The following is a 22,061-nucleotide window of genomic DNA, read 5'->3' on the forward strand; positions in this document are numbered from 1 at the left end:
TGAGAAGGTGCCTTACAGGTAGTTCTGGGATTTGCATGTTAATGATGCCTGCAACCCAATCGAAAAGATGAAAGACTGAACAATCCAGGTTTGTTCAACATATCATTTCAATGACATGGACATTGTCATGTTTTTCCATAAATTCTATGACTTATGACCGTATTCTCGACAACCACCGAATGAAGGAGCAGCGCTCCAAATGCTAGTGCTTCCAAACACACCTGTTGGTCTCCAACCTGGTGTTGTGATTTTTAACTTTATCCATTTTAGGGGGGGATTTGCAATACAAAATTATCCATAGTGTGTAGGGATGTGCAGGTTAGGATGGATTGGCAGTTCTAAATTACCCATAGTGCCCAGGGATGTGCAGGTTAGGTGCATTAGTCAGGAGCGTTAGTATTGTGAGAAACATGTTTAATAAAATTTAGACGAGACCACCAAAACTGGAAACAAGATAATTTATTCTACGATCTTGCAAGAAAGGGCATCAAATGCAGAAGCAAATGAGCAAATTAGAACTTAGGTTAATGTACAGTTATACCCTTTGAGCTGAGTGAGGGCATCTCTCCAGACTCCTAATTACCCAATCTCTCTTACTGTACCAGACCACTGCCCAGCTGCACTCCACCCTTATTACTTCCCCCTTCCCCAGGTTGGAAACCTTCCTTTCTGTAAATGCTGACACATACATTTATTTTGTCAAGATCTGGTTTAACATTTTGTATCAATTCTGCTGGTACATTCCACCCTCGGACATTTCATTAACTTGTCTCGTTTTGTATAGCTCAAACATTTCGGTTATCTCAGCTTTTTGCTGAAAGCATAACTTTACAAAAAGAACTTTTTGTTATAGTAATTACACACCAAAGTTAGCATTTAATTAACCACAATTATACACTGAAAAGTCCCTAAATACCTGCAGGGTTAATAGTTCTCTTGCTGTACCCCTTTTCTGTATGCTTTTTCTATATCTGCAAAAACGTACTTTACCCATTTCTAACAATTCCCCCATTTCTTTTCTTAACCATTTGTTGTTTTTGCAATCTTATGTTCTGCCCTCTTTTCATCCTAAGGTGTCGAGGTTCACAATCTAGTCATTTTTGACCTTCTCAGTTTGGACCATTATTGGTTGTTGTCCTCCCAAAGACATTACCAGCTTAGTCATTATCCATTTTATCACATTAAACCCTATCAGTAAATCTACAATTATTAGTAGCTCATAAATGCCTAAATTCACTAACCGTTTTCCCACCCGGTCAATCTCCAGTTACCCCATCCCCATACTTCATCTTTTCGGAGTTCATCTTCAATTTCTCTTATATTGCTTATCTTTTTCTTTACTATTTCCACCTTATCTTCCACTATGGATGAGATGTCTGGGATGAAGGTGCAGCATTCTTTACCAATCAGAGCACAGGTTCCCCCTTTTGCGGCCAAAAGATAGTCTAAAGCCATTCGATTCTGTAAAGCTGTCAGTCTTTTGGCAATCATTTCAGTGGTTATGGCCGATATTTGGGATTGAGTTTCTCCCATCGCGCCGGTGGTATCATTAATTAAATTTTCAAGGGCAGCCGCTATTTCTTTTTTTTCACCCCTGCCCTTGTAGTGCCGTATTGGGAGTAGTGTCCACAGTAGACGGTCTCCTTCTGAGACCTCTCTGGTCTTGCGTCTTATCCCCCCCTCCTTTCTCAGGTTGGGCTCATGCTTTTCTATTCGGAGGTGAGATAACAGCAGCCACTCCAACCTTTCTGGTTTTGGGGAAGTGTTTCGTCAACTTCATAACATGACACATTTGATCACACGAACATATTTTTCCCCGGGAATAAATGGATAGGCCTTCAGACCGCATACCCAATATGTTCCGTTTAATATTTGGGGAGTGGTCGTGGCAGTGGCTTGACTGGTGTGGACACAAGATGATTTTCCCAGTTGGAAAGGTGCAGCATCATTCTGATTACAGAAACAGGTGGTATTTACTGCTCCTTTCGGTGGGGAAATTCTAAGACTATCAATAGCGCCCTGATGCTTTGGAGCTGGCCTTGGGAACCATCCCGCAAAGCTATATTTGCTTCTTTCAAACCTCCACTTTGTATTATTTGAACCCACATCAAATTATTGTACATCGTACACTTCTTTTTTAGTGAGCGGTATTACCGAGGTGGGGATCCCAGATTCGCCATGGTGTGGGACCTCTGCACAGACCCAACAGTCGGCAAGTCCCTCTTGTTTAGCATAATTCTGGCACAGCGTAGTGAAGTGATTTTTCCCACTTCCTTGAATAGTTAGTACTACTAACATTACAATACTATCCCAGTGTCAACCCACCTCTGAATTCTGCCTACCATCCTGTCTTAACATTTTAGGTGTCACACAGCCCTTACAATCAATAACAATATATATATATATATCAGCAAACGTTAAAAGAGTCTTTTGTCTCCGTTCATTCTTTCTTTCTTAACTTTCAGAGGGTTGTCTGTAGGATGAGCGTGCCAGTCCACCTTTGGGGCATTCACAGGACCTTTAACGTGAGTGTGATGACTCCACCCTTTCTCAGCAGTCCGAATAGCTGTTTCACTAGTTAGGAGGGTTAGGAATGGTCCCTCCCAGCTCGGGTGCAGTTTGGTATCTTTCCAGGTCATGATCAGGACCCAATCACCCGGTTGTATTCGATGTACTGCAAACTCGAGTGGCGGTGTCTGTATTCTTATTCCTAAGAATAGACAAAGAAGAGCCGAGCGCCACAATATAGTTCGTTAAAAACTTATCATTGAACTCTGACCAGCCGTTAGGCAGTCTTTCAGCCTCGATAATGCTTCCCTCTATCCCGTCTACTACAGTATATTCATTGTGCTTTTTACCCTCAATCATCCGGGAGGACCCGTCGATAAACAACCGAGCTCTCGCATGCAACGGTACATCTCTTAAGTTCATTTGCACTTTAGTCTGATATTCAGTAATATCAAAGCAGTCATGTTCTGGATTGACAGGGGCCACCCCCCTCTCTCTGCCACAGAAATGCAGCTGGATTCAAGCAACTGTCTGTGACTAACACAAGGTCATCCTGTTCTATTAAGATTGTCTCATATTTCAAGATCCTAGAGTCTGTGAGCCATTGTCCTGCATTCTGATTGAAGAATTCTTTGCCTTTTACTCCAGAAACCTTGAGACCTTTGTTAGTTAATTTAACACCGCTAGGTCTAAAGCTTAGGGATGATCGTGCTGCTCCCGTATCCACTAAAAACACTGTTTCCTCTCCTTCAGGTCCCACCTTTAAATTTATCAAGGGTTCCCGGTGGGTCACAGGAGGAAGGAACCCCTGACTCCCCTAATCTTCATCAAAAATCATCAATGATACCGCTTCTCTTTGTCGTCCGAACCTTGGACATTGTCTTTTAAAATGTCCTGTTTTTCCGCAGTAATAACATCCTGCCAGTTGCTTCCTTCCCCTACCATCTGCTCTCTGTCTCTCTTGTCCTCCTCTGTTCTCTGATTCTAACTTTCTCGTCGTAATTTCTTCAACTGCTGCAACCATTATTTTAGCTTTTTGTTTTTGTTTCTCCTCTTCCCTTCTCACACACACTTTCTGTGCCTCGTATAACAGACCTTCTATCTGTTTTTCACTCCAGCCTTCTAATTTCTGTAATTTCTTTTGTATGTCCGGCCATGATTTAGTTACAAATTGGACCTTTAAAAGTCCCTGTGCTACCGGATCATCGGGATTCATTCCCGAATATTTTCTACAGGCTTCTTTTAATCCCTGTAAAAAGGCTGATGGGGCTTCCTCCTTTTCCTGTCTTACTTCAAAAGCTTTGAAAGAATTCTGAGATTTAGGTGCTGCTTCTTTAATACCCAAAATGACCATTTCTCGAAAGTCCCTCATTTTTCCTCTATCGTGTTCATCCATACCCTTCCAACGGAGGTGCACATTGGGGAATTTGTTTTTGGCTGGTATCACTCCCTCACCCACCGGATGTCTCTTTTCCATTCCCTCAGAGCAGCTCTTCTAATCATGCCCCTTTCTTCTCCTGACCGTACCTGATGTGGGGTGCTGACTACTAAGGCTCCCCTAAAGGTAAGTTTCCGACTCTCCTCTACCAATAAGGCTATTGCTACCACTGCCTGCACACACTCTGGCCAGTAATGTAGCTTTCCATTCTTTAATTAACAATGAATTAATGCAGTCATGTTTTAAATTAACCATGAATCAATATGACAGGTCACTGAGAATGTATGAAGGAATCCTGCCAATTAATATTGATTCAGGCTAACACAATTGAATTATTATAAATATTAATTATTAAGTATATATTTTATATAATTCAGGATGGAAACACAACCAAGTGATTAAAACATTTTTAAAACTGTAATCGTGCAGTTCTGTTTGTTTCCCAGTCACTTGTGACTTCTCATTCTGTTTCTGTAATTGTTTTGCTCGAGCACATTCATTTTTAAGAACCTCAACAGATTCCATAGCACCTTTTGCAGTTAATTCGATCCCCAATTTGGTGGCAATATCTCGTCATGAACGCAAAACTGATTCTTCATGCCTCTCATCACAAAACTGTTGCCATAATCCAATTAACTTTTGTTTTTGTTCCCACTCCCTTGGGCTTAAAATTTAAGGATGACCTTGCTGCCCCCGTCTCGACTAGGAAAACTACGTCCTCTTTGTAAGGTCCCACCTTTAAGTTTATCAAGGGTTCCTGGTGGGTCCCCGGGGGCAGGAACTCCTGACACCCCTATTTTCATCAAGGTTCATAAACGACACTGCCTTTACTTCCTTTTTCAGCTCTGGACACTCTCTCTTAAAGTGACCTGTCTTTCCACAGTAATAACATCCCGCCTGTGGAGATTTCCACTTTGATCCTTGATCCTTGTTCCTGTCTACCAGCCCCCTTAACATCTCCTCCCTGATCCTTTCTCCTCACTTTATTTTCAACATGCTGCCCGCCACCATTCCGGTTTCCTTATCCTTTTAGTTTTCTCCTTTTCTTTATTACCTCATTAACCGTGGCTTATCATTATTTTTGTCTTCTGTTTCTGCTTCTCATGTTACGTTGCCAGATTAATTACTGAGCTGATTTAACCAACTGAACAGCTTTAGGGCCACCTCATGGCCATTCCTCATCACCCAATGTTTTGTTTAGATCTTGATTCTTTTCAAGAAATATTGCAATTTTTCTTGCTCCCTGTAATCTCAAATACAGTTTATCAATTGATGCTTGCTTTTCTTTAAAGCCTGTTCCTAACTATACATTTTGGAATCTTCCTTGTAAATATATATTTATATATTATAAATTCACTTAGTCAGTGTTTAATATTCAAAATGCAAAATGCACACAGTTCCCAACTCTGAAATCCACCACAATCACCCGGTTCCAGTCCCCTGATTCAAATCCAAAACTAGTCCTCCCAAGTAGTCCTGACCAGTCATTGCTCAATTACAATGCTATAGGTCGTGAAATAACCAGAGCTGCCTTAAAAGGATTTGTCTATTCAAGTTAAAACTTCAACTGTCCTCCATAAATCGCTTTTATGTAAGGATAAAAGAGATTAGTTAGAAACTGATAGTAAAGCAGTTATGACCTGTAAAAAGAACAGTTTATTTCATAATCTTGCAAAATCCTTAACCTTAAAAGAAATCATGTTAAAATTTCCATAATGGAAATCAGATTCAAAACAATTCCGGATCTCAAGCTCCAGGGAACATTCAATCACCAACAAACAAATGTGCATTCACACTGAATCACAAAGGGATAAACTTTCTATGAGCTGTACAGCTCTTTTCTCTCACTCTCTCACTCTCTCACTCTCTCACTCTCTCACTCTCTCACTCACTCTCTCACTCTCTCACTCTCTCACTCTCTCACTCTCTCACACTCTCACACTCTCACACTCTCACACTCTCACACTCTCACACTCTCACACTCTCACACTCACTCACACTCTCACACAGACACTTTTTGAGTTTCCCGCAACGACGACTCTAGCTTTTGAATATTTTTTCTGGACGTCTGGCCATAAGTTAGTTACGAAGTGCACCCTCAGAAGCCCTTCAGCTACTAGCCCTTCTGACACGAAGCATAATCTGATTCCTCTTGACTTTAAGGCTGTTTTTCATTGAGATTTTATCATTTTTTTATCATTTCCTCGCGTCCAGGATTGTACTTCCAATCTCTTAACATTTTTCCAAAAGGACTGTCCATTGGAATGTGGTCCTCGGACGTCCCTCTCATGTCCCCTTCGACACTTAAACAACTATTCTTGTTTCCCATTTTAATACTTGGCCGTTTCTTTATGTAATTTAGTTAACCTGACTGAGGTCCGGTGGTCACCTTCTTCCACACCCACTTCAGGGTCCTAACCTTCGCGTGGGGGATTTCCCCTCTTAACAACCGGTCTAAGGCTGCGTGATCGAATCAGGTAGACACCTTACTCATCAGATTAATCTAGCCAATTAAACACTTTATTTTGAAAGTTGCCAATTTCCCATACTTCTCGTACGTCCCGTACTTCTCGTACATCCCCGACCACCAAGGCAATACTTAAAGATCCCTTTTCTTACCTTGGTCTGTGCACAAGAGTTACCTGGTCGAATCCGCACGCCCTTATCCCGCGGCAATACCTGGCAACCACTACCGTTGACTATCCCGGTCGCTTACCGACCGAACTTCCCGCCGCGTGTTTGTGCACCCTGTCCCGCAGCAATTCCCCGGATATATCCACCTGGCAACAGTGACAACTGCTACCTACCCTGGTTGATTGGGTTCGCCTAACCCGTTCGCCCAGAACCCCGGTTCCCTGGATACCCAGATATATCTGACTGGCAACAACTGCCGCTGCCGGCCACCCGGATATATCCACCTGGCAACAGTACCAACGGCCATCCACCCTGGCTGACCAGGTTCGCCTATTCCAGTCACCAGCACTCCGGTTCCCTGGATATATCCAACTGGCAGCAACTACCGCTGCCTACCCCGGTCGCCCGGATAAATCTTTTAAGACCTTTCTTACCCGGGTCTTGTGCACAGAAGAGTCACCCGACCGAACCTGCCGTGTCTGCCCATCTTGTTTTCAGGGTCTCTCAGTCCGGATCACGCTCTCCCAAAGCCGCCGCGGAAACAAGGGGAAACCAGAAATCCCGAAATCAGCAAGGTGCACCTTTTCCGTTTCTCCAAGAATGCCGAGCGACCGGAGCTTGGGATCCCAGAATGAGCCCCCAAATCTGTTAGAAACAAAATTCAATAAAATTTAGACGAGACCACCAAAACTGGAAACAAGACAATTTATTGCGAACTTGCAACTAAGGGCTTCAATTGCAGAAGCAAATGGGCAAATTAGAACTCAGGTTAGTGTATAGTTATACCCTTTGAGCTGAGTGAGGTCATCTCTCCAGACTCCTAATTACCCAATCTCTCTTACTGTGCCAGACCACTGCCCAGCTGCACTCTACCCTTATTACTTCCCCCTTCCCCAGGTTGGCAACCTTCCTTTCTGTAAGTGCTGACACATACATTTATTTTGTCGACAGTACATCAAGATCTGGTTTAACATTTTGTATCAATTCTGCTGGTACATTCCATCCTCGGACATTTCATTAACTTGTATCGTTTTGTATACCTTAAGCATTTTGATTATCTCAGCTTTTTGCTGAAAGCATAATTTTTAAAAAATAACTTTTTGTGATAATAATTACACACCAAAGTTAGTGTTTCATTAACCACAATTATACACTGAAACGTAAAGATACTCTTCCCTAAATACCTGTAGGGTTAATAGTTCTCTTGCTGTACCCCTTTTCTGTATGCTTTTTCTATATCTGCAAAAACAACACTTTACCCCATTTCTAACAGACTATCATTAATTTCACAAGGGAACGGCTGTGAGTGTTATCACTTGGTGTCCTGTTCACACAGATTCACCGATGCTGAGGCAAACGTTCTTAATTGCCTCACAACATCCTGTTATCACTTGGTGAGCCCAGGTGTGCCTATCTTTAAGTTCTCTCCTCTTTCTGAGCCTTCCTGCCTGTTTATTTTCGAGTGCAGTAAATGTATTCAATAATTCAGCATTACATTTTAGTCTGAATGTTTAAAGACAAGTTTTAAGGCTATAGGCTTTCTCACCCAGATGCCCACACCCTCATTCCTCCCTTTGATTGCACCGCGATCACTGAAAGAGAAGGCTAATCCAAACGAATGCCCTTCAAGGTGGTCCAGCCATCAACATCCTGCAGAGCGGCACCACCATCTTCGCAGCTCATCTGGTCATATTTATCATCGCCATCGGCACGTGTGGGTGAGCCATCGGATCGCAAAAGGAGCATCTTCTGGGGCAAATCTATATCACTAAGGGACCGCATAATCTTAGCAATTAAATACCTAACAATACCAATACCGACAAACAAACATAGCTAAATTGATACGCCAATTGTACCATCAGCCCGATCTGCAGTTTCCCCAACTGGTCCCTTCAGTCATTCTGTCAAGGAATGCCTGGATCTCTTCTTATATCTCAGTAATATTGCCAGTGAGATCGGGAATGCCCATAGTGCATTTATCTTGGACAATGATGCAGACCTCACCCTCCTGGGCAAGTATATAGTCTAAGGCATACCGATTCTGCACAGAGTAAAGACACAGGTCTGATAATCCCAGTTTACTCTGTTCCAGAGCCTCTTTAGTCTTATTTCCTCGAATGATCAGGCCGCAAAAGAGGGAATTGCGGTTCTGTTGACATGTCACCCCTGCCAATCCTTCCAACCTCAGGGTACTCTGGATTCCCCAGCCTATTGGGTGTCCTGTATTGTCACCCAGTCCCTTGGGATCATTCCAGTTGGAGCAAGGCCGGTTGAGACCGACCGCTGCATCCTCCTCAGATGGAGGTTCCATCGACCTGTCCACTGGCCAGGACAAGGTACTGTTGTGGGAACAAGGGCTCTGATAGTCACCTTATGAGGGACATCTTTGCCATCAAGGACAAGGACATTGGTAGCTTTACCTTAGCTGAAGAAATAATAGTCTGGATTGGTGTATATTAGGAAGAGTTTGTCAAAATAGGTTACTGAAATGTTACAGCAGGGGGTCTGGTCAGGTCTACAGGAGTAAAGGGTCGACGTTTTGCAAGAGGAGTTGCTTGAGCACTGTAAAAAATGGGCCAAGTGACTCGAGCACTCGCACTGTATGGGAGACAATGGTCCTCAGAATGCTGTTCCCATTGGGCTCTCCCTTAGCTCTATTGTACATGGTCTTGGTGACAGTATCAGGTTCTGAAAAGAGAAAAGGCCTATAAATGCGCATGGGAAGGGTTCCGTTCCAGGTCCATGTGCCACATAAGGCCTACTGTACGCCAGCCAGTGTTACACCAGCTGTTTGTATACACAGACCCGAGGTTATTGGAAAACGATATTTCTCTTCGCAGGGTCGGCAGTAGGAAGTCTGACGAATAGAATGGAATCGGGGACTGAGGACGGGGCAAGTAAGTCATCTCCCGATAGAGAGGAGTAACATATTACTACCTCTGGGGTGAAGAGCGTTCTGTGGGCCTGTATAAATACGTTGTTTGTGGATTGAGGAGTTTCCCCTATCAGGCTTCCCTTTTCTCAAGTCGGCCAGTCCTGCAAAATGGGATGGTGTTCCTGGGCGTCCTTAAAATATTTACCATAATAACGGGGTTGATCATTTTTATCCTCACTAGGCTTGCGTCTGCAGGTAAAATAAAAAAAACATGGTAACGACATGGTAACTCCCACTGATTTCTCCTGTCCAGATGGACCATCTGGTCTTTCTGATGTAAGAGTCCATTGCAATAATCAATCTTCATCACGTCAAAGGCGTCTGGTCCGGTGCACTGGACGACATCTCCTCAGCATGGGCGGTGGATAATCTCTGATCATTCCTGGTCGCATCCATACTTAGTGGCTTTCCCCATCAGGATGTTGTACGTGATCAGAAAGGTGAGGAGATAAGCGATCCACCACATGTCCCTCCTCTTAGTTCAAGTACCTGTAATAAGATTAACATTAGAACAACAGCAAAATTCAAAACCCATCGACAATGGTGCAGTTGGACCCAAGCTGAGTGCCCAGTGACTTTGACCACCATAGGGGTGGGAAGTAAAACCTGGAAGGAGCCATCCCAACGAGGTTGGAGACCTTTGCCAGTCCAGTTCTTGACGAGCACGAACGAACCAGGCTCTACCCGTGACGAGGCTGAAAGGGAGGGTACATCGCTGTAGGCCGTATGCTCCTGGGAGTAAAAGGCACGCATAACACTAGTTAGAGCAAGAACATAACCAATCATTGCTTCGGTCATGTGGTGGAAGTGGACTGAGAAGGGAGTTGAATCGTTCCAAGGGGTTCGGAGGCGGTGACCAGAGAGACTCTCAGCTGGAGACAGTCGTGTCTTGCTCGCAGACATGGATCGCATCTGGAATAAGGCCACAGGGATTAGCATAACCAGGAGAGGCCATACTCTGCCACTAATTTGGCAAGTTTAGTCTTGAGTCTGGTTAAAACATTCAACAATGCCGGCCGCCTGAGGATGATAAGCACCATGCAGTTGCCGACAAATACAAAGCTGGGAACAGAGTTCTCCGTTAATATTACCTACAAAGTGTCGTCCATTGTCCGAGCTAATGCACACAGGTATACTGAAGCGGGGAATTATTTCCTTAAACAAAATTTTCATCACAGTCTCAGCAGTAGCATTAGGAGGAGGGTAGGCTTCAATCCACTTCGAAAAGACATCAGCAACAAGCAAAACACATTTATAGCAACTCAACTCATTTCTCCAACTCAATGAAGTCCAGTTGAAGTGTCTCCAAGGGACCCTCCAGCAAGGGAGTTCTCGTAGAGATACTTGAACTAAGATGTGGGGGATCGCCTACCCATGGACCTGTTTGATCACGTACAACATCCTGATCGCGAAAGCCACTGACTGAGTATCGATGCAATCCGGTACAATCTGAGATTATCCTGATGTCATATGGTGCACCAGATCAGACGCTTTCAACGTGGGGTCGCTTGAGCGATGGCGTGAGCTGCCAGAGGAAGTGGTGGGTGCTGTTATGATGACAAGTAAAAGGCTCCTGGACGGGCATCTGAATATGAAGGATTCAGTTGGGTCAGGGCCAAGTGATGGCAAATGCAACTGGAGTCATAGAGATGTACAGCGCAGAAACTGACCCTTCGGTCCAACCCGTCCTTGCTGACAAGATAGCCAATCCAATTTAGTCCCAGCTGCCAGCTCCCGCCCCATATAGGGGCCAAGTATTGGCAAACGTGACTAGATTAATTTAGGATATCTGGGCAGGTTGGGTCAAAGGGTCTGTTTCCGTGCTGTGTGACTCTAATTGTCTTCAGTGAGAGCAGAAGTGTGGTTATGAAGGCTGGACTTTCAGAGCATGTTCTGCCTCACTGGAAGCAAAAGAGTTTGACTGAAGTGTGTTGGTGTTAATGCCTTGATGTCTCATTTTGCTCCCACCTTCTCGGGGTCGATAACCATTTTGTGTCTGGTCCTTCCTCCAGAAGCTGCATTGCAGGTTCACCCTGAATTGACACTTTTTTTTTGCTTCCCAAAATCAGACCTGCTCACTCTCAGCAGTATCCCAGTGTTGTTAAAGATATTAACTTTCAGTTGGAGGTATGTAAAATTCAGCGAGATGTCAGTCTTGATGTTTTTGCTTTTTCTGCCCCTGTAAGATCCTGAATCAGCACCTTCAGGGGAATTAGTTAGAGCTGAGTGAGAACAGAGGGGGAGAGAGAGTGGGATGGTGCTTTCAATTTTGTGGAACAACAAAAGAATATTCCACAGAAAGTAGAATTGCTTGTTCTGAATTTCTACCCTGCACTGATAGTGATGACTTTTGTAATCTCTTTTTGCAGAGTATTTGAAAATCTGAAGATTGAAGTTTCAAAATCAACAGATGAAGGGCTTATGCCCGAAACATTGACTCTCCTGTTCCTCAGATGCTGCCTGACCTGTTGTGCTTTTCCAGCGCCACATTTCTTGACTGACTCTCCAGCGTCTGCAGTCCTCACTTTGATGTCAATGTCTGACAGTCACTCAATCCATCGGGACCGCAAAGATTTTTGACTGTGATTTCTGTGAGAGGGATCAATGCTTTTTGGTTCCTGTTTGAGGACGTTTTCAGTATCATTGGGACTGGACGAGAGCCCCCACTGTTGCCGCGCACTGTGTGTGGAGCCTGAAACAGTTATACGGCCTGGAAAGGGGATTTCACGGCAGGGAGGGGCTCTACACGTGTTTGTGTGCAGCTGAAGCTGTGGCCATGGAGAAACCTGAGGTTCCCGGCCCGTGGAGGAACCGTGGAAGTGTGGCGACTGTGGGAAAGGTTTCCGTGTCCTGTCTGCCCTGGAGACTCATCGGCGCAGTCACACCGGGGAGAGGCCATTCCCTTTCACCGACTGCGGGAAGGCCTTCAGACATTTCTCCCAACTGTTGGCCCACCAGCGGGTCCACACGGGGGAGAGGCCCTTCAGCTGCCCCAAGTGCGAAAAGGGCTTCAGCACATCTTCCACCCTGCTGAGGTATCAATGGATCCACACCGGGGAGAGGCCCTTCACCTGCTCTGTGTGGGAAGGGCTTCACCTACTCCTGCAACCTGCGGAATCACCAGCGAGTTCACGTGCCATCGCAGGGGGATTGAAGGAATGACGGCCAAGTGCCATTATTGATTGGATATCAACCCGGTTCTGGGGACTCCCGGGTTCGAATCCCGCCACAACAGATGGCAGAATTTGTATTCGGTCAGAAATGTGGAGTTCGGAATCTAACGATCAGACTTTTTCAGGGAGGGGGTGGTGCGGGGGAGAAAGCCCCCATCTGATTCACTCTCCCCCTTGTTAGGGAAAGGAACCGCCATTGTGGGAAAGGATTCACTCAGTCGTTCCAGCTGCATCCTTTACCCGGTCTGGCCTACACGTGACTCCAGACCCACAGCAGTCTGGTTGACTCTACACTGCCACTTCCTGGCAAATGAGCGGGGAGAAACTTACTTGGAGACAGGGTATGGGTTGAAATTGCTGAGTGAGGCAATACTTCCTCCGGGTTACGACTGTACCAAGGATCCGATTACAAAGGGACAACTTGGTGCTGACCAATAGTAAAGACAGTGAGGGGGGTGGGACAGGGGAGGTGTGGTGTGTGCACTTTGACCTTGAGGTGCTCAAAAAGCAACTGCTTTTTCTCTGCCTTTTTCCTGGGTGGGGGGAATCTGAAGCTGTAACAAAGTTGGGTTGCAATAAAGGTTACCTGAACTTACCGCCGGGCTCAGACTCTCATTGAAAGCTTTGAGCTCCAAGAGGTTTTTGTTTTAAAGCTGCTCATTTCTTTCAGCCTCCTGCACTAAGTTTAGAACATAGAACAAAGAACAATCCAGCGCAGAACAGGCCCTTCGGCCCTCGATGTTGCGCCGACCTGTGAACTATTCTCAGTTCATTCCCCTACACTCTCCCAAAATCAACCATGCGCTTATCTAAGGAATGTTTAAATCTCCCTAATGTGGCTGAGTTGACTACCTTAGCAGGTAGGGCAGTCCACGCCCTTACCACTCTCTGCATAAAGAACTTGCCTCTGACATCTGTCTTAAATCTATCACTCCTCAATTTGTAGTTCTGCCCCCTCGTACAAGCTGATGTCACCATACTAGGAAAGATTCTTTCACTGTCTACCCTATCTAATCCTCTGATCATCTTATATGTCTCTATCAAATCACCTCTTAGCCTTCTTCTTTGCAATGAGAACGGACCCAAGTCTCTCAGCCTTTCCTCATAAGACCCTCCCTCCAGACCAGGCAACAACCTGGTAAATCTCCTCTGCACCGTTTCCAATGCTTCCCACATCCTTCCTGAAATATGGGGACCAGAACTATACACAATATTCCAAGTGTGGCCGCACCAGCGTTTTGTATAGTTGCAGCGTAATATTGCGGTTCCCCGGAACTCAATCCCTCTACGAACGAAACCTAACACACCATATGCCTTCTTAACAGCACTATCCACCTGCGTGGCAACTTTCAGGAATCTATGCACTTGGACTCCAAGATCACTGCCTTCCTGTTATTCTTCCCAAAGTGAATCACCTCACATTTAGCTGCATTGAACTCCATTTGCTACCTCTCAGCCGAATTTTGCTGTTTATCCAAGTCCCCCTGCAACCTATAACATTCTTCCAAACTGTCCAGTACTCCACCGACTTTAGTGTCATCTGCAAATTTACTAATCCATCCACCTATGCCTGCGTCTAAGTCATTTATAAAAATGACAAACCGTAGTAGTCCCAAAACAGATCCTTGTGGCACACCACTAGTAACCAGACTCCAGGCTGAATATTTTGCATAAACCACCACTCGCTGCCTTCTTTCAGAAAGCCACTTTCTAATCCAAACTGCTAAATCACCCACAATCCCATGCCTCTGCATTTTCTCCAACAGCCTACCATGTGGAACCTTTACGGACGTCCATGTACACCACGTCAACTGCCCTACCCTCATCTACATGCTTGGTCACCTTCTCAAAAAGCGCAATGAGGTTTGTGAGACACGATCTGCCCTTGATGAAACCATGTTGACTATCTGAAATCAAATTGTTTCTTGCTAGATGATTATAAATCCGATCTCTAATATTCCTTTCCAAAAGCTTTCCTTCAACAGAAGTAAGGCTCACTGGTCTATAATTACCTGGGTCATCTCTGCTGCCCTTCTTGAACAAGGGCACAACATTTGCAATCCTCCTCTCTGGTACTAAACCTGTCGACAATGACGACTCAAATATCAAAGCCAAAGGTTCTGTGATCTCCTCCCTCACTTCCCAGAGAAACCTCGGATAAATCCCATCGGGCTCAGGGCACTTGTCTACTTTCACTCCTTCTAGAATTGATAACACCTGTGTGCAACTAACCTCGATCCTTTCGAGTCTAATATCTCGTACCTCATTCTTCTCCTCTACAATATTCTCCTTTTCCTGAGTGAAGACCGATGAGAGATATTCATTAACACCTCTCCAATCTCCACAGGGCCCACACTCAACTTCCCACTTCTGTCTTTGATTGGCCCTATTCCTACCCTAATCATCCTTTTATTCCTCACATACCTATAGAAAGCTTTCGGTTCTCCTTTATTCTATTTGGTAATGACTGCTCATGTCCTCTCTTTGCTCTTAACTCTCTCTTTAAATCCTTCCTAGCTGATCTGTAACTCTCCATCGCCTCTTCTGAACCATCTTGCCTCATCAACACATAAGCATCCTTCTTCTTTGTCACAAGAGATGCAATTTCTGTTGTAAACCATGGTTCCCTTACCTTATCACTTCCTGCCTGACAGGGACATACCTATCAAGGACACACAATATCTGTTCCTTAAACCAGCTCCACATTTCAATAGTTCCCATCCCCTGCATTTTGCTACCCTATTCTATGCATCCTAAGTCTTGCCTAATTGCATTATAATTGCCCTTGCCCCATCGATAACTCTTGACCTGCGGCATGTTCCTTTCCCTTTACATCGCTAAATGAAACCGAACTGAATTATGGTCACTCTCTCCAAAGTGCTCACCTTCCACGAAATCAAACACCTGGCCTAGTTCATTACCAAGCACCAGATCCAGTGTGACCTCCCCTCTTGCACACACTGGACAAAAACTGATCCATACGACGTACTGGAGTGAAAGCATTTCCAGTCAATGTTGGGGAAGTTAAAGTCCCCCATAATGACCACCCTGTTCCTTTCACTCCTACCCAGAATAATTTTGCTAATCCCCTCTTCCACCTCCCTGGAACTCTGCGGAGGCCTATAAAAAAACTCCAAGCAGTGTGACCTCTCCTCTCCTGTTTCTAACCTCAGCCCACATTACCTGAGTAGATGAGTCCTCATCAAAAGTTCTGTCAGCCACCGTTATACTATCCTTGACTAACAAGGCCACGCCTCTCCCTCTTTTACCGCCTTGGCTGTTCTTAATGAAAGATCAAAACCCTGGAACCTGCAACATCCATTCCTCACACTGCTCTATCCATGTCTCCGAAATGGCCACAACATCCAAGTCCCAGGTACCTATCTGTGCTGCAAGCTCACCTACCTTATTGCGGATACTCTGGCGTTGAAGTAGACACACTTCAAACCAGTTTGCTGTCTGCCAGCACATTCCTGTGACCCTGAAATCCTGTCCCTGTGATTCCTACTCTCATCCTCCTTTGCACTACAGCTACACCCCCGGTTCCCATCCCCCTGCTGATCTAGTTTAAAGCCACCCGAATAGCACCAGCAAATTTCCCACCCAGGATATGAGTACCCCTCTGGTTCAAGTGAAGACTGTCCTGTTTGTACAAGTCCCACCTTCCCCAGAATGAGCCCCAATTATCCAAAAACCTGAAACCCTCCCTCCTGCACCATCCTTGCAGCCACGTGTTCAGCTGATATATCTCCCTATTCCTTGCCTTGCTATCACGTGGCACGGGTAACAAACCAAAGATAACCACTCTGTTTGTTCTAGCCCTCAGCTTCCACCCTAGCTCCCTGAAATCCTGCCTTACATCCCTATCCCTCTTTCTGTGGGAGATTAGAAATGTTGTTTTTGCAGATGGGTGAGGTGGGGTAGTGGGGGGAAGGGAAGCGAAATTCTTGTAGTATGTAGCATACGTAAGGCTAAGACTTTAATGAATATAGAGGGTATTTTCAAGAAAATAGTTTTAAGCTAGGAAATAACTTTAAAGTGTTGTAGTTGACCACAAAAAGAAGCAACAGGGGCATTTCACAATAAAGCTTATAGTATGATAAGAGAAACTGGATAAAAGAACAAGCTGTAACAAACAAGGAACAAAGAATGCAGACAAGGACAGCAGGATGGCCAGATAAGAAAATAACTAACAAGTCAGGTAATTGGCTTATGATAGGATGGGAAAAGGGAGGCGTGATTCCACAACTTGTAAACTGAATAAGAAAGCTAACATGCTCTGTTTTGGTGCGCATTTCTGCTTGATTGCAGAAGCGTCTGGTACCTGCAAGACTGTAATAAATTGTTCGTGTTTCCAAGGCTTTGTCTCACGCTGATTGATTTGTGAGTGAGTTCTGTTTCTCACAATTGGGGGCCTCGTTCCGGGATGCAAAACTCAGACCGCTTGACACTCTTGGGATGACGGGGAGGTGCACCTCGCCGATTTCGGTGATCTCCGACTCCCTTGCTTGTCGTTCGCGGTTTGGGCGAGTACGATCCGGACTGGGAGATTTATGGCCGGACGTCCAGAAGAATATTCAAAAGCTCAAGGAGTCGTTGCGGGAAGCTCAAAGTGTCTGTGAGATACGGTGTCTGTGTGTGTGTGTGTGTGTGTGAGAGAGAGAGAGAGAGAAAGAGAAAGAGCTGTACAGCAACTAGAAAGTTTAACTCTTTGTGATTTGGTTTGAATGCACATTTGTTTGTTGGTGATTGAATGTTTCTGCTTTGTTCCCTGGAGCTCGAGATCCGGGACTGTTTTGAATCTGATTTCTGCTATGGAAATTTTAACATGATTTCTTTTAAGGTTAAGGATTTTGCAGATTATAAAATAAAATGTTAACTCCTGTTCTTTTTACAGGTCATGACTGCCTTACTATCAGCTTCTAACTAATCTCTTTTATCCTTACATAAAAGTGATTTATGGAGAACAGTTGAAGTCTCAAAAAGCATATAGTTGGTCAGATTAATCGGACGAGTAAGGTGTCTAGTCAGGACCCTGAAGGGGGTGTGGAAGAGGGTGACACCGGACCTCATTAAGATTAATTAAATTAGCAACAATGGGAGGCACGGGAAGTTGCCTGGGTAACGATCGATCTGTAAGTAACGTTAAAGACTAATATATTTCACCCGACAGTCCTTTGGGGAGAATGTTGAGAAATTGGGAACACAACTCCCAGACGCGGGGGAAAGATAAGGCTATAATGGTAAACTACTATTGTTGTTTTGTCTGGACTAGATAAAGTATTAAGGCGCCTGCTATTTTTTGGCCCAAATATGGGTCCGATGAGGATTGGCTGTGTCAAGATCTTAATATATATGTCAATCGGAAAGAAGCGTACAGTCAAAAAGAGGCAGATTATGCGGTTTGTTGGATAGGGAGCGCGGGAGTAAAATTATGTCCCATGAATAAGGAGGAATCAAGGAAAGAACAGAAAAAGAATGAACAAGGGAAGCCACAATGGGATCCCTTAACGTGTTTGCCGCCCCCATATACTACTCCCCGGAACGAGCCTCCAGCTCCCAAAGTAGAACCGAGCCCAGACACAGAAATGGGAACGGACTCTGAACTAAAAGATGCAGAACCTGGGGGGGGGGGGGGGGGGGGGGGGGGGAGCAGAGTCACTCGAGCCACCACACGTAAAGGAGGGGCAGAGATATTGGAAAATGTAAAATTATGTCCCTTACGAGAGGTTCCGATTGGGGAAGGTACAATTGGATATGTAAATGCTCCCTTAACTAGCAGTGAAGTTAGGGTCTTTACAAAGGAAATGAAAAGTTTAATAGAGGATCCGGTTGGACGAGCCGAACAATTAGAGCAATTCCTAGGGCCTAATTTATATACCTGGGGAGAACTGATGGCAATTTTAGGAACGTTATTTTCAGGGGAAGAACGAGGTATGATTAGGAGAGCAGCTTTATAAGAATGGGAAAACAGGCACCCAGTTGGGGAAGAAGGGGCCCCAGCAGAACAGAAATTCCCAAATGTTGACCCTCATTTGGAAAATAATTACAGAGAAGATAGGGGGTCAATGCGGGATCTATGAGAAATGGGAATATTAGGAATTAAAGAGGCGGCACCAAGATCATAAAACTTTGTTAAGGCCTTTGAAGTACGACAAGAGAAGGATGGAACCCCTTCTGCATTTCTTAAAAGGCTCAAGGGGGCCACAAGGAAGTGTTTGGGAATGGATCCCAATAATCAGATAGCACAGGGACACTTAAAGGTCCAGTTTGTAACGAAATCATGGCCGGACATACAAAAGAAATGACAGAAATTAGATGGATGGAGTGAAAGACGGAAGAGCTGTTACGAGAGGCACAGAAAGTGTATGTGAAAAGGGAAGACGAGAAGCAGAAACAGAAAGCCAAAATGCTGGTGGAGGCAGTAGAAGAAATAACAAAAAGGAGACTGGGGTCAAGGGCTAACAGCAAGGGTAGGGGAGGACACAAAAGACAAGGGTCAGATACCTGGGAAAGGAGGCAACAAACCAGAGATAACCACTCTGTTTGTTCTAGCCCTCAGCTTCCACCCTAGCTCCCTGAAAGCCTGCCTTACATCCCTATCCCTCTTTGTTTTGTGGTTAGCACTGCTGCCTTACAGCGCCAGAGCTCCAGGTTCAATTCCCCTCCCCCCTCCCACGTCTGCGCGGATATCCTCCCATTTTCCAAAGACGTGCAGGTTTAGGTGAATTGGCCAAGCTAAATTGCTCCGTAGTGTTAGGTGACGGGGAATGGGGCTGGGTGTTTTGCTCTTCGGTGGGTCGGTGTGGACTTGTTGGCCCGAAGGGCCTGTTTCCATACTGGAGGGAATCTGATCTAAAGTTCTGGAATTTATATATTGATGAACTGAAACCTGCAACCCATTCTAAAAGATGAAGGACTCAGCAGCGGTCCAGGTTTGTTCCAAATATTGCATCGGTTGCATGACACTGTGATGTTTTGCAATTAATTCTGTGTCTTAGGATCCTGCAGCACAGCTTCCGGCCGAAGAATCAACGCTGCAGAAGCCAGTGCTTCCAAATACACCTGGGTGGGCGGGGTGTACCAGAAGGGGCGGGGTTTAGATTGGAGGGCGGGTGGAGCACATGGGCGAGGCGTGTCTCGTGAGAGGGTCGCGAGCTAGTAGGCGGGGCAAGGCGGCTATCCTGGAGGCGCGCAGCTTTGTGGGCGGTAACGCGTGAGGGCAGGGGGCGTGGTTTGACTCGGGCGGGGTCTGCGGCGCAGGGGCGGGGTTTGGTTCGCGAGTTGGAAAGGACTTTGTGTCCAAGAGGCGGGGTTGGTATCGATGGGGCGGGTTTACATGCAGCGTTCCAAAGTGCGGGGTGAACGAACTGCGTTCGGAAGGGGCGGGGTTTACGAGCTGCATTCGGAAGGGACGGGGTTAACGAGCTACGTCCGGAAGGGGCGGGGTTTACGAGCTGCGTCCGGAAGGGGCGGGGTTTATGGAGGCTTTGGCGGAGGAGGGGGCGGGACCGCACCAGGGGGCGTGGACACCCCGAAGCCGGAAGTGTGCCAGCGGCCTGTTTCCTCCGCTGGAGCCTCGGCTGCAGTAAGTAAGGTAAAGCTTTATCAATATTTCCTTTCACAGAATTTGTATTTAATAACCAGTAATGGCTACTCAATATCATCATAAAGTCCCAAAATGGAATTCTTTTCAATCCATAGCAGATAAGCACTAAGAGTTAATTTTCTACGGGATTCAACAGCCTCAGCACTAAAATGGTCTAACAAGGGAACGGCTGTGAATGTTATCACTTGGTGTCCTGTTCACACAGATTCACCGATGCTGAGGCAAACGTTCTTAATTGCCTCACAGCATCCTGTTATCACTTGGTGAGCCCAGGTGTCCCTATCTTTAAGTTCTCTCCTCTTTCTGAGCCTTCCTGCCGGTTTATTTTCTAGTGCAGTAAATGTATTCAATAATTCAGCATTACATTTTAGTCTGAATGTTTAAAGACAGGTTTTAAGGCTATAGACTTTATCACCCAGATGCCCACACCCTCATCCCTCCCTTTGATTGCACCGCGATCACTGAAAGAGAAGGCTCGTCCAAACGAATGCCCTTCAAGATGGTCCAGCCATCAACATCCTGTAGAGCGGCACCACCACCTTCGCAGCTCATCTGGTCACATTTATCATCGCCATCGACACGTGTGGGTGAGCCATCAGATTGCAAAAGGAGCATCTTCTGGGGCAAATCTATATCAGTAAGGGACCTCATAAGCATAGCAATTAAATACCTAACAATACCACTACTGACAAACAGACATAGCTAAATTGATAAGCCAATTGTACCATGAGCCCGATCTGCAGTTTCCCCAACTGGTCCCTTCAGTCATTCTGTCAAGGAATGCCTGGATCTCTTCTTGTATCTTAGTAATATTGCCAGTGAGATCGGGAATGGCCATAGTGCATTTATCTTGGACAATGGGGAAGACCTTACCCTCCTCGGCAAGTATATAGTCGAAGGCATACCGATTCTGCACAGAGTAAATGACACAGGTCTGATAATCCCAGTTTACTCTGTTTCAGAGCCTCTTTAGTCTTATTTCCTCGAATGGTCAGGCGGCAAAAGAGGGAATTGCGGTTCTGTTGACTTGTCACCCCTGCCGATCCTTCCAACCCCAGGGTACTCTGGATTCTCCAGCCTATCGGGTGTCCTGTATTGTCACCCAGTCCCTTGGGATCCTTCCAGTTGGAGCAAGGTTGGCTGAGACCGACCGCTGCATCCACCTGAGATGGAGGTTCCATTGACTTGTCCACTGGCCAGGACAAGGTACTGTTGTGGGAACAAGGGCTCCGATAGTGACCTTATGAGGGACATCTTTGCCATCTCGACCAAGGAAATTGGTAGCTTTACCTTAGCTGAAGAAATAATAGTCTGGATTGGTGTATATTAGGGAGAGTTTGTCAAAATAGGTTACTAAAATGTTACAGCAGGGGGTCTGGTCAGGTCTACAGGAGTAAAGGGTTGACGTTTTGCAAGAGGAGTTGCTTGAGTGTTGTAAAAAATGGGCCAAGTGACTCGAGCACTCGCACTGTATGGGAGACAATGGTCCTCAGAATGCTGTTCCCATTGGGCTCTCTTTTAGCTCTATTGTGCATGGTCTTGGTGACAGTATCAGATTCTGAAAAAAGAAAAGGCCTATAAATGTGCAAGGGAAGGGTTCCGTTCCAGGTCCATGTGCCGCATAAGGCCTGCTGTACCCCAGCCAGTGTTACACCAGCTGTTTGTATACACAGACCGAAGGTATTGGAAAGTGATATTTCTCTTCACAGGGTCGGCAGCAGGAAGTCTGATGAATAGAATGGAATCGGGGACTGGGGATGGGTC

At 45.5% G+C, this 22,061-nt stretch overlaps 1 long non-coding RNA gene across 1 annotated transcript in view; it reads right to left on the reverse strand.

The window, feature by feature from the left end:
• Positions 1–22,061, reverse strand: part of LOC148142801 (uncharacterized) — a 270,385-nt gene that overhangs the window by 198,091 nt on the left and 50,233 nt on the right. The gene's annotated exons all lie outside the window — the stretch shown is intronic.

Source organism: Chiloscyllium plagiosum, unplaced genomic scaffold (genome assembly GCF_037043375.1).
Source record: "Chiloscyllium plagiosum isolate Xiang-an unplaced genomic scaffold, Cpla_swu_hap1 HiC_scaffold_27, whole genome shotgun sequence".
Classification (NCBI taxonomy): Eukaryota; Metazoa; Chordata; class Chondrichthyes; order Orectolobiformes; family Hemiscylliidae; genus Chiloscyllium; species Chiloscyllium plagiosum.